Source organism: Myxine glutinosa, chromosome 12 (genome assembly GCF_964187855.1).
Source record: "Myxine glutinosa chromosome 12, kmMyxGlut1.1, whole genome shotgun sequence".
NCBI lineage: Eukaryota > Metazoa > Chordata > Myxini > Myxiniformes > Myxinidae > Myxine > Myxine glutinosa.
This window is the reverse complement of record NC_136272.1, coordinates 17,462,366-17,477,970: the sequence shown is the minus strand read 5'-3', so window position 1 is coordinate 17,477,970 and position 15,605 is coordinate 17,462,366.

The window sequence follows — 15,605 nt, the reverse complement described above, 5'->3', positions numbered from 1 at the left end:
AAACCCTGGACCCTGGGTTTATTGAAGCCCACAACACGCGCTATGCTGGTTGCTTGAGGCTGCCTGAGGGTGAGGTCGTGACGGGAGAGAAAGTTCTGGACCCAGTCCTTTCCTGCCATCCGGGACTCTCTGTTGAAAGGGTGGCTAATTTGAGCCTTCTCAGCAACATCAAACGCTAGACGCTGCATGTCCCGCATCCTCAGACCGTACAGTCGCCTCTGCATCTCCGTTACATGTGCTTTCAGCTGCGCGTCGATCTCAGGAGGAAGGGCGTTCTTATATCTCCCAAAATTCAGCACACCAGGTGCTGCTACTTGCTGGTCTCTGTGCCTTCGTAGGGTAGGCCTACGTGCCGGAACACCAAAGTCCTTGCTGGCACGACTGAGTGGAAGTCCCTCGCTCACTGCTGTCAAGGCTGCAGACAAGTTGCTTTGGCCATAATTGCCCCTCTCTGTCTTCCTTTTGTATGTTCTCACCATCATATATCTGTTGACAAGTGTTTAAAAATGATTCAGTCTCTAAATCATAATTTCTTTTATTCATAACTTAGCGGAATATATTCAAATGATAGTCACTTTTACTAGCATAGCAGAGATAGAGAGAGAGAGAGAGAGAGAGAGAGAGAGAGAGAGAGAGAGAGAGAGAGAGAGAGAGAGAGACAGAGAGACACAGAAAGAGAGAGAGAGAGAGAGATAGAGAGACAGAGAGAGAGAGAGAGAGAGAGAGAGAGAGAGACATGCAGTACTCTAGCATTTCAAGTCAAGTCGGTATTACATTCAGTGGAATGAGGGGCACATTAGGCGTCTTGCCCCAACATCCCAGTGGGCGTTTGACCCCCAATCGGTTACAAATCTTATCTTTGGAAATCTGACTTAAAGCAAGGGAGGCAACTAGTTTAGTCTGGCATCAACAGATAGCTAACAGATCCCTATAACAAGAAAAAGTAGAGACGTTCTGTTTCTTCTGCTATTTAGATGATGGTACTGAACAAATGAAGTATGAAATTTACAACAAACAGGACGAAAACAAAGAAAAACATCTGAGAAACGTACCGCTTTCTCTGCCTGTGTCGCCGTCGTGGCGGGAAAGGATGTTTGCGGAAGGAAGCTCGCAAGGCATCATGGGGCTCGTTGCATCACGTGGTTTAGTATATATTGTGGGTAGGCGTTTGACCCCTACTGGGCCTCTTGCCCCACCCTACCCTACATACCTACATACAGTGCATTCAGAAAGTATTCAGACCCCTTCACTTTTTTCACATTTTGTTATGTTGCAGCCTTATGCTGAAATCGTTTAAATTCATTTTTTCCCTCATCAATCTACACTCAATACCCCATAATGACAAGGAGAAAACAGGATTTTAGAAAGTTTTGCAAATTTATTAATAAGAAAAAACTGAAATATCACATTTATATAAGTATTCAGACCCTTTGCTGTGACACTTGAAATTTAGCTCAGGTGCCTCCCATTTCTCTTGATCATCTTTGAGATGTTTCTACACTTTCTTTGGAGTCCACCTGTGGTACACTCAATTGATTGGACATGATTTGGAAAGGCACACACCTGTGAGACCTCAAAGGCATATGAGGTCTCACAGCTGACAATGCATATCAGAGCAAAAACCAAGCCATGAGGTCGAAGGAACTGCCTGCAGAGCTCAGAGACAGGATTGTGTCGAGGCACAGCTCTGGGGACGCCTACAAAAAAAATTCTGCTGCATTGAAGGTTCCCAAAAGCACTGTGGCCTCCATAATTCTTAAATGGAAGAAGTTTGGAACAACCAGGACTCTTCCTAGAGCTAGCCGCCCGGCCAAAGTGAGCAATCGGGGGAGAAGGGCCTTGGTAAGAGAGGTGACCAAGAACCCGATGGTCACTCTGGCTGAGCTCCAGAGATCCTGTGTGGAGATGGGAGAAACTTCCAGAAGGACAACCATCTGCCATCTGTTGGGATCTTCACCCGGGGGACACGACAACTGGTGTTAGGAGTGGGATTTGAACCCTCTAAAAAAAAAAAAATTGGTGTCAGGTAGTGCAAGTGTGACATCCGCTGAGTGGAAATTGCACTCAGCAATTTGAGTCAAAAATTTTAAACGGTCGTCTTTCTCTCATCGAGGGGGGCGGAGGGTGGTGATCATAGTGACCGGGGTGTCCAAAATTTTGTTTAGTCGATTGGTGTGCGAAGACGCAACATCACATATTTTAAAATTTAAAAAGAAAAAGGTTTTGCATGAGGTAAATTCAACGCACGCAGGAAAACTGCTCGTCGTCACATAATGGCGGATGTATACAAAATGGCGGGGCATCTAGAAGGTTCAAAAGCGCAAGGAAGTGGGCCGGGGGTAGGTTTTTACGAGGACCTTTCCTCGACCCGCGCTTTCAAACACCCTCCCTCATAATGTCGGAGTCTGAGACGCCAGGAACAGGTACAATGCCAAACCAGGTCTTGGTTCAATTAATAATGGAAATGAGGGGAATAACTGATAAAATGAATGCCCAGAGTGAACAAATTAATGCTCAAACCAACGAAATTAATGGATTGAAGGGGGAATTTAAGGAACAAATTAATGGATTGGAAAACAAAATTGAGGGAATGAATGAATGATTGGAAAACAAAATTGAGGGAATGAATGAATAAATGAGCAAACAAAGGAATGAAATGAGGGAGATGAATGAACAATTGGAAAACAAACTTGAGGGAATAACACAGGAACTGAGTGGATGGATTGATAGAATTGGGAAAGGGCGGATGATCAATTTAAGGACGGATTTGGGGCATTCGAGACAAAATTGGAGACAAAATTTGGGGAAATAGAGAAGACAATGGGGATGGAATTTGAGTCAAAACGGGAGGAAATGGTATTAAAAATAGAAGAGGGTAAAACCCAGGCTGTCCAAATGGGTGAGAATTTGAACGATAAAATTGGGGCAATTAATACAAGAATCAATAAAGTAAATGAGGACCTGGAAGGTGATCGGACCTGTGTGGATGCCAGAATGCGACAATAGGTCGAGGAATGGGGAATATTTAAACAACAGGGGGGTGAATTGGCTGAGGGGGTAAAAGAGCTGGGAGCCCAAATGGCAGAGCAAGAGCAGGTGTTTGTTGGTAAAGGCCTGTGGCAGTCAGAATTGATTGGGGATAGAGTGGATGAAGTGTTGCAGGAGTGGCTGAACACCTGGGACAATACCATCAAGGGAGAGGTTGCTCGGATCCAACAGAGTCTGCGAGAAGCATCTCCAGGACGAGATTAAGGTGACCCAGGGGACCCTCACCACGAACCACATTTGGGCACCAGAGGCTCCAAGATTGCATACCCAGTTGGAGGGTGTTTTGGCCCCGAGCTGGATTTGGACAGAGAGGAGTCAGGGAAAAGAGCCTCTGGAAAAGCAATCCCCCTTGTGCATTTTGACGGGTCTTGGGCCTATGTTGGTCATGGAGGCTTTCCTGACGCAATTTGATTGTGTGTCCCAGCTCAATGGTTGGGAAGAGTGGGAATGCATGGGGAATCTGGTGGCGACACTGTGGCCATTTACAAGCTGGAGGAGCTGGCCCAGGATATTTACCAATCTGTGTGGATTGCATATAGGGACCTACCAGCACAGGTGTGGGACAAGCTGGTGATAGAAAAATGTATGGCGGCTCTTCTTGACCCCGATGTCTGGACTATGGTGGAGTTGCAGGACCCGGCCACAGTGTACCAAGCAGCGGAGTGCGCGGCAAGACTGACCATTTTGAGGAGGTCGAACCACACATCAGAGAAGGCACCTGTGACAGTACGACAGGTCAAGGAATGGGATCAGGAAGAGAAGCCGGATGAATCGGCCATTGCCCAAATGCTAAGGGGGAGCAACCACCAGCTGTGAAGTTTGACAAAGGGGAAAATTTGCAGCGGGTGAGTCTCAGCGGTGTGGTTCCGGTTTGCCATAAGGGTGGCCTGATGCTCGTCGGGTTGGCCGGGGAGTAGGGGGTGCTCCGTCTGGGTACCAGACGGGTCCGTTTATGGGGACTTGTTTTAGGGGTGTGAGAAGATGACACGTACAGTGGCATTGTCAGCAACCACCGAGACCACAATCTCTGAACAGGCTTCACAGCCCAGAGAGGAGAGGACCTCCCAAAGGACAACAGGATCGAGGGAGAGGGTCACCGCTTAGGACTGGTCCTGACGCCATAGGGTGTTTGGGAAACTAGAACGAGCCGAGCATATGGGGCCATGCTCGGCTGGCAAGTGTGTGGAGAAGCGCCCTCCTTTGGTGATAGTAGTAAATTGTGGAAAAATTGGCACGGGTAATTTGAGGGTTAGATGCAAAATTGAGGGGGAATTTTCTTAGGCCGTGGTGGACACTGGGGCCAGTGACACCATCATTAATCTTAGTGTGTTAGACCAAAGTGTTGTGAAGGCTGGGATAAAATTGATAGGTTGGTAGAACACAGCTTTCAACTGGCTATGGGAGCAACGGCCCCAATATTGGGACGCAGGGTTGTAGGGATGGAGTTTTGTGCAGTCTGGAAGTCAAGGTGGTGTTACGGATGGCCCAGGTGTGCAGACCGTGTCTTCTGGGATTGAGTCTCCTTGTGGAACATGGCTGTCATCTCGACCTTGGGAGAGGTCACATGTGGTTGTGCACTGGGGGCTGCATTTGGTAGGACTGGGGAATGTGAGGAGGTGCAGGGGACGTGATGGGAATGCCACACACTGCAACTGTGCCCCCCAGGTCTGTGGCCTTGGGAATGGCGGAGTTAGCAGCAGGTGCTCACCATATTGGCCAGCTGGGGCTAGTGTAGCCATGGTCCTCACAGGGGGCCGAAGGATTGATGGTGGGTCGCACCCTTGAGGAAACTCGTGGGCCTATGTTGGTGGTTCGGCTGCTCAACTTGTCTGATAGCCCTCGCACGGTAAGAGGTGGTGCTGTTGTAGCCAAGTGTAGTAGGGTAGTTGAGGTCACCGGAGGAGGCGAATCTACATGCTTGCCAGCACAGCCGGAAAAAGGAGAAAATTTGGGGGAAATTGATTGGCCCGAGGAAGTGCGGGCCATGATGACACGCTCTGAAGAGAGCCTTAAAATTGTAGCAGGTAGTGACATTGCACAATTTGGTTGGTAAGAACTTGGATGTTTTCTTTTCTCTTCCCCAAGGATGTTGGATGCACGAGCCTCGTCAGGCATCAAATTAATACTGGTGAGGCACAGCCTCTTTGCCAACTGCCACGGCGGCTCCCTTTCACTAAGAGAGAGAAGACTGAAGAACAGGTGAGAAAAATGGAAAAAGCCAGATTTGTCGAGCCCTCGGAGAGTCCTTGGGTGTCACCCATTGTGCTGGTGAAAAAGAACGTGGACGCGGGGTTCTGTGTGAATTATCTTTAATGTATTGTTATAGTGATAAAACAATCATTCTTAGCTCAGGTCAAAAAGTACCCACTCCTGGATGAACGCGAAATTTTTGTAAAACATTATTACAACAATCCTGAAAGACAAAAAAATAAAACAAACACATAGGAATATGTATTAACCTATATTTGAAGCGTATATGGAAGGTCATTCATATAAATGTTTTCATCACAAAGTTAGAGCAAAACAAAAACCATGCCGGGTCAAAAATTACCCACTTCAGCATCTGAGTGTTAAACGACATAACAAAAATGGTTAAAAAAAAAATGCGGATAGAAAACATTCTGGTCGACCAAGAATCACAACAGAATCACAGAACAAGTAATCCGAGTCACCAGTCTGCGCAACAGACGTCTTACAGCACCGGAAATAAGAGCCCAGCTAAACAGCTCCAGCATTGCAACTGTTTCAAGGCCTTTTTTTCTCAAAGTTACCTTTAAAGTTAAAGTTAAAGGGCCTGTCTTTTTTCTGGCATTAGCTGAGCTTTGGCACCCATGTTCATGCGATCTGAAACACAAAAACACTCATTAGAATGTATGTCTGGCCTTTCTGCAAACATTTTTTGCAACGCCTGGCAACAATAGACATTGCACGTGATGAATAAACTGAGCACAAACATTCATTCCACACAGAGCAGAGTATTTGTAAAAAGTTTTTGCTCCTGAGATGAAACATTAATAACATTAACTTCACGTTTCAGTTTGGATTTAGTATTGCACTTTTCGACCTATTTCCTAAAGTTGCTTTAAACCGACGTTTTGCACAAGAAACATGCATTGAAGCACAATATATTATCAGTAGCTAAGCAGATATATCTTTGGTAAGAGTTTTGTTCACATCTTATGTTCATTTCACATTAAACACATTATGTTGGGTGTACCTAAAGTTTTGACTGGTAGTGTATATATATATATATATAATTATTTATCTTATTATTATTTTATTTCTTTATTTCTGAGGAGATTTTGGTTGGCTCAATAGCGCATGGGCTGTCACCGAGTAAATGATGGAGGTCGTTGGTTTGAGTCCCGGGTTGAGTCAGAATTTTCCACACTAGTCCCACACAGGAATTTTATTCCTGTTTATTAATATATATATATATATATATATATATATATATACAGACTTGGCATTTAATATGGAATATTTTTTTCTTCTTGACTTGGGTTTACTTTCTTAACTCAGTATATCAATCTGGTGAGTTTCTTTTACACTTTGGTGATTTATTTGTTAAAAGAACCATGTCACTGATTGTCTGTCGCAGCAAGAAGTCAACAACAGGATTATATCACAGGTGGCGTGGCAAAATGTACAGACAGCTGCATTTGACGATTGGCTTCACAGTCGGGTATACAAGGGTTGTTGCGTTCTGTATTAGTGGAAAACAACTGCTGCACGTCTCCAAAAGTTATTGCCGCTTCCTCTGGAGATGGTCCATCAACTCGACAATGCTGTTTGTCATGGAGTGGTGGCTGTACGAAATTACGGCATGAAAGAGCGTGCTATTGCTCGGCAGTATGGCATCACTCAAGGTCAGGTGTCAAAGATCCTGAAACGAAATGCTCAGAGGGGTGTACCTACTCCAATACCGAGGCCAGGACGTCCCCGCAGAACCACAAGGAGGGATGATCGCCAGCTTCACCGGTTAGTCCGCAATGGCCGTACCAAGTCAGCATCGGCTTCGGGCTGAGTGGCAGCAACTGACAAATGTGCCTGTATCCAGAAGGCTGGTCAACCAACAACTGGTTCAAGCAGGCTATCGTGCCAGGCATCCCCTGAGAAAGCCACGCCTGACCAGACAACTACGCCAGCGCCGATTGCAGTGGGCCAGAGAGCACCATCAATGGCAGCCAGGACACTGGAATCACGTGATCTTCAGTGACGAGTCTAGATTTCTGGTCTATCGTCAAGATGGCCGCGTCCGAGTGCGCAGACAAGTGCATGAAGCCTACAACAAAGGTTGTATAGTGCCAAGAGTCCAAGCTGGAGGTGGTGGGGTGACCGTTTGGGCTGCTTTTCATGCAGGGGGCAAAACTGACCTGGTTGTTCTGAATGGAAACCTGAACCAGTTCAAGTACAGGGCCATTCTGGAAGAAACATTGCTTCCATTTGCTCGTGCAGCCTTTCCAGGAAACTGTCTTCCAAGATGACAATGCATGGCCTCATTGTGCTCGCATGATCCAACACTTTCTTGCTGACCGTGGTGTCGAGCATATGGAGTGGCCTGCCATGTCCCCGGATATGAATCCAATAGAGAACTTGTGGGCAGAATTAACGTGTCAAATCGACCACTTGGACCAGCAGCCTGCCTCTGTGCATGAATTGCAGCAGTCTATTGTCACTGCATGGCAAGCGATTCCTGTCCAAACCTTGGCAAATATCGTGAACAGCATGCCTCAACGTGTACGTGCTCTCCTGAATGCTCGTGGGGGTTACACGAAGTACTGAACTGTAATTTTACTGTCCGTAATCCCAGTCGTGATTTAACTTTTGTTTTTGTTAAAAACAAATTTGGCTAATGTGCAAAATAAAAAGATACTTCTGGAAAACGTACAGAAGTTTAACACAGTACTGTCCGTGAATTGAGTTCGATATCAGTTTACATCACTTTCAAGGATCAATTTATTTGTTTTGAAATGTCAAATGTGGTTTTTGTTTCTTTTAAAGGTCACATTAACAAAATCTAGAATAATTTCAACATAATTCCAATGAACTTTTGGTTCTAAGACATCTTGAAAAGTAAGTTCACCACCACAAAAAAAATATTCCATATTAAATGCCAAGTCTGTATATACTAGGGCATGCCCGTACTATATATATATCTAAAATTATATCCCCCCCCTCTATTTACATGAAATGGTTTGGTCCATTCGCAAAGCCAAAGCGAACGGCTTGCGAGTACGGTGACAATCCCCCCCCCCCTCTATTTACATGAAATGGTTTGGTCCAAAGCGAACGGCTTGCGAGTACGGTGACAATCCCCCCCCTCTATTTACATGAAATGGTTTGGTCCAAAGCGAACGGCTTGCGAGTACGGTGACAATCCCCCCCTCTATTTACATGAAATGGTTTGGTCCAAAGCGAACGGCTTGCGGAGTTTGGTAAAGAAATCGCCATAGCGTGCACAAACGCGCAGGAAAGCGAAAGAATCGCAAATTAGTTTTAATTAGTTTTAAAACATAGTTTAACGCCAACATAGCGGCAACATAGTTTGCCAACGTGAAATAAATGAATACGCTCTCAAATGTGCCGTCCGAGGCAGAGTCTGTTCGCCACGTTCGGCACACGTGATAGCTCGCTGCTCTCTGATTGGTTGAATCGTTTTTTGGACATAGCTCGGTAACTACTTGTCCGATTAATATGAAACCTTGAAAAGGCACATCCTCAGGTCCCCAGCAATATACCTGGCAAGTTTCAAGTATATCGGACCCGTGGTTGTCGAGAAACAGCGGTCACAGACAGACACACAGAGATTACTGGCATTATAGATAGATATGTATGTATATTGTATATATATATATTGTTACGGTCCGCGGTTAAGGATGTTGTTTGCCCAGCGGAGGCGCCGCGGCCGAACAGTTTTTCCTGACTAAACCCGATTCACCCAGACGTTGGCCGTATCGCGCCACAGCTATTCAATCAGGGAAAAGACAAAGACGACGGATGTGAAGAAAAGGAATAAAAAGACGAACAAAGGTTGAAAATACTACTAAATTTATTTACTATTTACAGGCTCAAAATAACCAAGGAGAAGGAAAGATAAGAAAATAATATACAGAAGCTTTTAGAGACACAGGGAAAATACTAGCTTATACAGACTTAATTGACTACCCAGGACAGCACAAACAGAACAAACTCACATACACGAATGGGGAACTTGCAGGCAGGAATGACTGGAGGTGGGTGGCTGGAGGAAGGCACGGAGCTGGCTGGAGTTTGATCCCGCACGGGACGTCGGGCTGGACCTCGACGGCCGCCGATGCCACCGATCTTGTCGTGTGTGCGGGGTAACGGGTCGGAGCTGCTTGGTGGAGCCAAGCCAACGCTGCTGGTGGGGGGTCTGGCGTGACGGGTTCTCTCTCCTTCTCTCACTAACTCCAGGACTCTTCCTTAGTCCAACTCTTCCTCACCACCGACAACTCAACGCAACCCCTCCACTCTACGCAACCACTGACCACCACTGACGACCAACCCAGCTCTTTCCAAAACCACACAACTCAGCTCTGCTCTGACGACCCAGCTCTTTCCTTTGCATCTCACCACGCAGCTCAGCTCAGCTTTTGGACCTCACAACTCAGCTCTTGTCATAGCTCATCTCGTCTCTGCTTGGGAGCGTCCCGCGGCGGGTTCTATAGGCCCCGCCCTTCACCCTTTTCGAACCTTCCCCAAATGTTCTCTCTCCGCCCTCTCAAGCCAAACCCCTTGTTCTGGGTTGGATGAGCGCGGCCGACTTACTCCTCCCCTCTATGACGAGGTGGAGACCCGCCTTTCTTCTTCGGCGTTACCTCGTGCGTAATGGAGTCAAATGCAGCAAAGCGGATGGTAGATGAAAATGCAGTAAAGTGCCTAAAGAGGCAATTGCAGCAAAGTGGCGAACCTGGCACTTGGAAGCTGCCATGGGGCGTCAGAGGGCCTACTCTTATTTAATTCGGTGCAATGAAGAGTCAAACTAGTGGGAAACACATCCTTAGCCTACACAGAGAATAAGGGACTAACTATTTAAAAGGATATATCGTGTCCTGTGTGTAGGTTTATGGAATTAACTAAGAGGATGAGCTGCGACCATTCTTTACATTACGAGGGTCAGTTACACACAACAAAACCATACTTTTCACATTCGTTACACTTTCTCAAAATTGTTACACTTCTCAAATCCATTACACTGCACCCTCCTTTCTTCAGGCCCGTACTCGGGCCTACAAAACTTTAACTTAGTGTGACACGTAGGTGTAATTCCCTCTACAATTAACCTGACCCTGAGTGTGACAATCTTAAAACACAAATAAATATGTCCCCCTGCTGCATTGCACCCTGCCTAACAGATTTGCGCCCACAGGATAACCGAATTACGGAATTGTTTTCAAGCTATACATTTACGGTGGGGAGCATTATTTACAGTGATGTTCTTTCTTATTTACAACGCAACCCAGGACCTGTGTTTTTTTTTTCTTTTCTTTTTAGGGAAACAAAGAGAAGGAAATTCCTGTTGGGAGGGAGGAGACAGCACGCATTGCATCGATGCACCAGTACCAATAACACCAAAGCACCCAAAAGCACCAACCAGTGCACAGTCATTACTGTTTGCAATAAACACACAAAAAAAACAACTGGTGGTGGTCTTCTTCTTCTCTGCTGGGCCAATGTTCTTCCCGATGTCTTCTTGCTTCATGCGGCCTACTTGGACATATAAAAAGCACAAACCGTGTCCATTTTTATTTAGGGCCACAGGGGCCAACTAAGGGTGGTCCACCTGTTTGGCATAGGTGCCACCTTACCGAGGTCCGCAAGCAAGATTCCCTGGCCACTATGGCCGGTCTCCAACAGAGGTGCCCTGCCCCAGAACCTGGGGTCCATCAAGTGGTACTTGGCCGCAGAACAGCGGTCCATAAAGTGGTACATCAATGCAATGCATGCTGGTTGAGAGGGTCCTGGCACACAAGACGACCTCCGCACGCTCCCCTCAACACCCAGTGGCGCACAGTCCTCAGGTGGGAGACAAAAGGGGGGGAAAGACAGATGAGCAAGGGGTAAGGTCACAAGGGTACACATCAAACAAGGCAATGCAAGGCGAAGTGCGTATGGAGAGCGAAGTGAGAAAGCTCGTCCCTACCGTACGTCACCCCCCCCTGTCACCTACTCTACCCTTGCCCTTACCCCATATTTACAAAATCTACACCTTTACAAATCCGTCGCTACCGTCACATCTTCCCCATATTTCCCCTACACCAAATTCGTCTCCACAATCCCTCTATCCAAAATTTGCCATCACCCAATTCATCATCAACCCTGATAAGGAGGAAGAGATGGAACATCAAGGCACAATGTCACACCCACGTCATGATGCGTCTCACCTTCCAACATTTGCATCAATAAAAATAATAAAAACCACCTGGCATGGTGCGGAGTACCTGTCACCTCAGGTGAGTGGATGCAGATGGTGCAAGGAGATTTTCATCCTAACTACTTTCTAAATGACATTAACACACTTTACACTACCCGGGGTCTTTCCCTGCCAATCCATTGGCCAACTTACACTATGGGTTCTAAAAACCAATTCCCATTGACCAAACTGTGGTGCTTCTCCATTTTGGGGTCTCACTCCCCTGATTCATCTCCCAGTGCCCTTGCACAATTTCTGGGCTGAGACGTGTAGCTCTCCCAGCAGGTCTACCCACCTGCACACCTCCACCACTGTAGTTGCCACCCGAGCTTACCTAGCTCCTCACCCTAACCTAACTAACTGGGGAAGGCCCCTCCTGGCTCTGTCACCCCACTCGGTGCCCTCTGGCACTGGGCTACCCGGGTCCGTCCTCCGGATCCTCGGGCCCCATCCACAACTACCGGCTCCCAGAGCCCACCTGCGGCCTCACCTGGCCGACATCCTCACAGTGGTGGAGTGCCCAAACCAACTACACACACTAACAGGCTACACGCCCAGCCATTTCCACAACACTAATGCACCCATCCAAATACCATTCTTCCACCACGCACCACAGATGCCAATATCCAACCACAATTTACCTATACCCTCTACCTAACACTTACACTACCCTCCCCGGGTATTCGTGATGGGGGTCCATCCTTCCCCCACTCACACCTTCGCACCATCCACTCCACTCCATAGTTTCCACCATACTCACTCCACGACCATCCATTCCAATACTCCATATACTCCACACTCCATGTATTCCACATTCCATGTATTTCACACAACCATTTATTCCATACACCCGTTGGTGCACACCTGTGCACTCACACCTGGTGCCACCTGCACCCTCCTTCCTTCCTGGACCATTTGGTCAACACCACACGCAATCACTACTACTCACTCAAACACTGCTCCATACACCTGTTCAGTTGCACACCTGTGCAATCACACCTGTTCCTCACACCTTTTTCACAATACACTTCTGAATACACCTCCAACACTCACACGGCATCATCTAAACTACCTGTTGCCCTGCTAACTTAGTGCTCCCCGTCTTCCCTTTAAACTAAGCACATACCACGTCATTATCATCCACTCTAATCTACCTGCGTCCCCACTACAGGTGTCATTGTCACTAACTAACCTTACCGTTACCTAATGTCATCTTCTAGGTCCCTACACATTATCCAAACCCTCCCGGGCTAGTTTTCACTGCCAACCCCATAACCTAGTGCTCCTTTGCCCCCCCTGTGAGGGATGGTGGATTGGCCATCCCATCACATGGGGCATCTCCCACTATCAATTTTGCTCGTCCAAATCCAAAAAATCAAACATTTTCCAATTACTGCCAATTCTATTCACTTTTCTAAATTTCGGATCAAAACCACTATCACTATTATCATCATCACAGTCCACTACATCCTAGCCTCGGTGCGTCATGACATCATTAAACTCGGCTTCATAAAGCCGAGCAATGAATTCGGGTGGTTTGGTCGCCTGCAGGTTGAATCCGTCCGGCTTTCGGTTCAAGGGAGGTGGTTTGGTCGGGCCGAGATTCCACGCACCATCTCGGCGCGGTACCTTGCGGTCCCGGGCCCGATGGCTCAATCTCCCTCGGTCGGAACCCCGTCCCCGCCAAGGGGTACCGTGCCGCTTCCTCCCACTTGCCCTTGAACCGGACCGGTCGCCTCGCCCGCCAAGGCCCGGACTCGACCGTGCAGGGCGGGGCCAAGCCCGAATCGGCAACGACGCTTCGAAGAGAAACGACGCAGCTTCGATCCGCGCCGGGCCCTGCATCCAACAAAGCACACCGCGCCCGAGTGCTCGCATCGGCTATCCGTCGCTCTAACCGCTAACCCGGATACCGTCGATGCTTCACCGGCATGCTCACACGCATACGCTACCCCTTTCACCCTCACCGAGCTCGGTGCTCCAACACCGTCCGTACATTCCACCAACGCTCTCCCTGTTACACCCCACACCTCTCGCGCACACTCTTGTGCACACTCACCGTTCGCACACCTCGGTCCACACCTCTCCTCCGTTACGTCCTCCGTAACACTCACCATGGGCGTGCACTCTTGCGTCCACCCACTACCGCGCTCACATGGGCTCTCCCACACCCGCGCCATCACCAACTCAGGTGTGCTTCCTCACACACGTTCCACCACCACCTTACTCTCCGTGTCACACTCACCCTCGCATGTACACTCCTTATTGCTCTCACTCCCTGTGTCACACTCCGTACACCCCGACATGCATTCTCGCTCGCACTCGGTATCACACTCGCGCTTCGTAACACGCTCACCCCTTGACGCACACTTTTTTTTCACACGCGTGCCATTTCCACTCACACGGGACCCTTCACCAACGCCCGGATGCTTCCTCGATCCCAAGCGCGCGAAAATTCTTTTGTCGCCAAACATCCTCTTACAAAATCTACCCGCACAATATACAGCACGACTCACCTGGGGGATCCTTTTCTCCACGCGCACCTGCAAACTTCCATTCGGGTTAAGCACAGCATCGTGATGTGAGCAGGGACTTTGCACATTTTCCATTTCTCCCTGCAATTCCCGGGCTACCTCCGTCATCTCTTCAATTTTAATTGTACCCAGTACTGCTTTGTCTTTGTTCCCCTCGACGACCGTTGGCTTTAATAAAATTCCCTCTACCTCATCGGTCGCCGGCTTTTCCAAACCCCGTGTCGCGATTTCTACCCCCGTCATTGTACCCGCGCTTTCCTCTGCTTCGCTCAACCAGCGCTTCTCGACCCGCGTTACCTCGTCGTGCACCCTTGGGACCCCGCCCGACCCGCGCCTCATGTCCTCCATCATTTTTTTTTTATCCCTTTTTGCCTCTGCTATCCGTTTTTCCACTTCACACCTGGATTCCTCCCTCAATTTTTCCAGATCCCACCCGGATTCGTCTGACATGGCGTCCCTCTTCCAATTATACATTGACTCTTCCATAGAGGCCCTCATTTGTGCCAGAAAATGCACCCAGTTCATCGGCGCCACGGGCGCGGCCGCTGCGGTCACGTGCGCAGCGCAATTTGGTGCTGCTGCAACCTCGTGCGAGGAGGAGCCGCCATCTCGTGTGCCTGAAGCCTCCGAAACCCAATGCGTATTGCGCTCCGCCATTACTCCCAAATCCTCCCCGGGGTCCTGGGTCGATTCTACCCCGTTTATCTCACCCACCGACATCCCGTCGCCTTGACCAGCCATGGCGCGATTTCAAAATTCGGGTTTTGTAAAACAAAGCAAATTTCGGTACTTTGTAATTTTGAGCGCGTTAAACGCTTCAGGTCCGAATCCGACACTCCTGACACCAATTGTTACGGTCCGCGGTTAAGGATCTTGTTTGCCGAGCGGAGGCGCTGCGGCCGAACAGTTTTTCCCCGACTAAACCCGATTCACCCAGACGTTGGCCGTATCGCGCCACAGCTATTCAATCAGGGAAAAGACAAAGACGACGGATGTGAAGAAAAGGAATAAAAAGACGAAACATAGGTTGAAAATACTACTAAATTTATTTACTATTTACAGGCTCAAAATAACCAAGGAGAAGGAAAGATAAGAAAATAATATACAGAAGCTTTTAGAGACACAGGGAAAATACTAGCTTATACAGACTTAATTGACTACCCAGGACAGCACAAACAGAACAAACTCACGTACACGAATGGGGAACTTGCAAGCAGGAATGACTGGAGGTGGGTGGCTGGAGGAAGGCACGGAGCTGGCTGGAGTTTGATCCCGCACGGGACGTCGGGCTGGACCTCGACGGCCGCCGATGCCACCGATCTTGTCGTGTGCGCGGGGTAACGGGTCGGAGCTGCTTTCTGGAGCCAAGCCAACGCTGCTGGTGGGGGGTCTGGCATGACGGGTTCTCTCTCCCTCTCTCACTAACTCCAGGACTCTTCCTTAGTCCAACTCTTCCTCACCACCGACAACTCAACGCAACCCCTCCACTCTACGCAACCACTGACCACCACTGACAACCAACCCAGCTCTTTCCAAAACCACACAACTCAGCTCTGCTCTGACGACCCAGCTCTTTCCTTTGCACC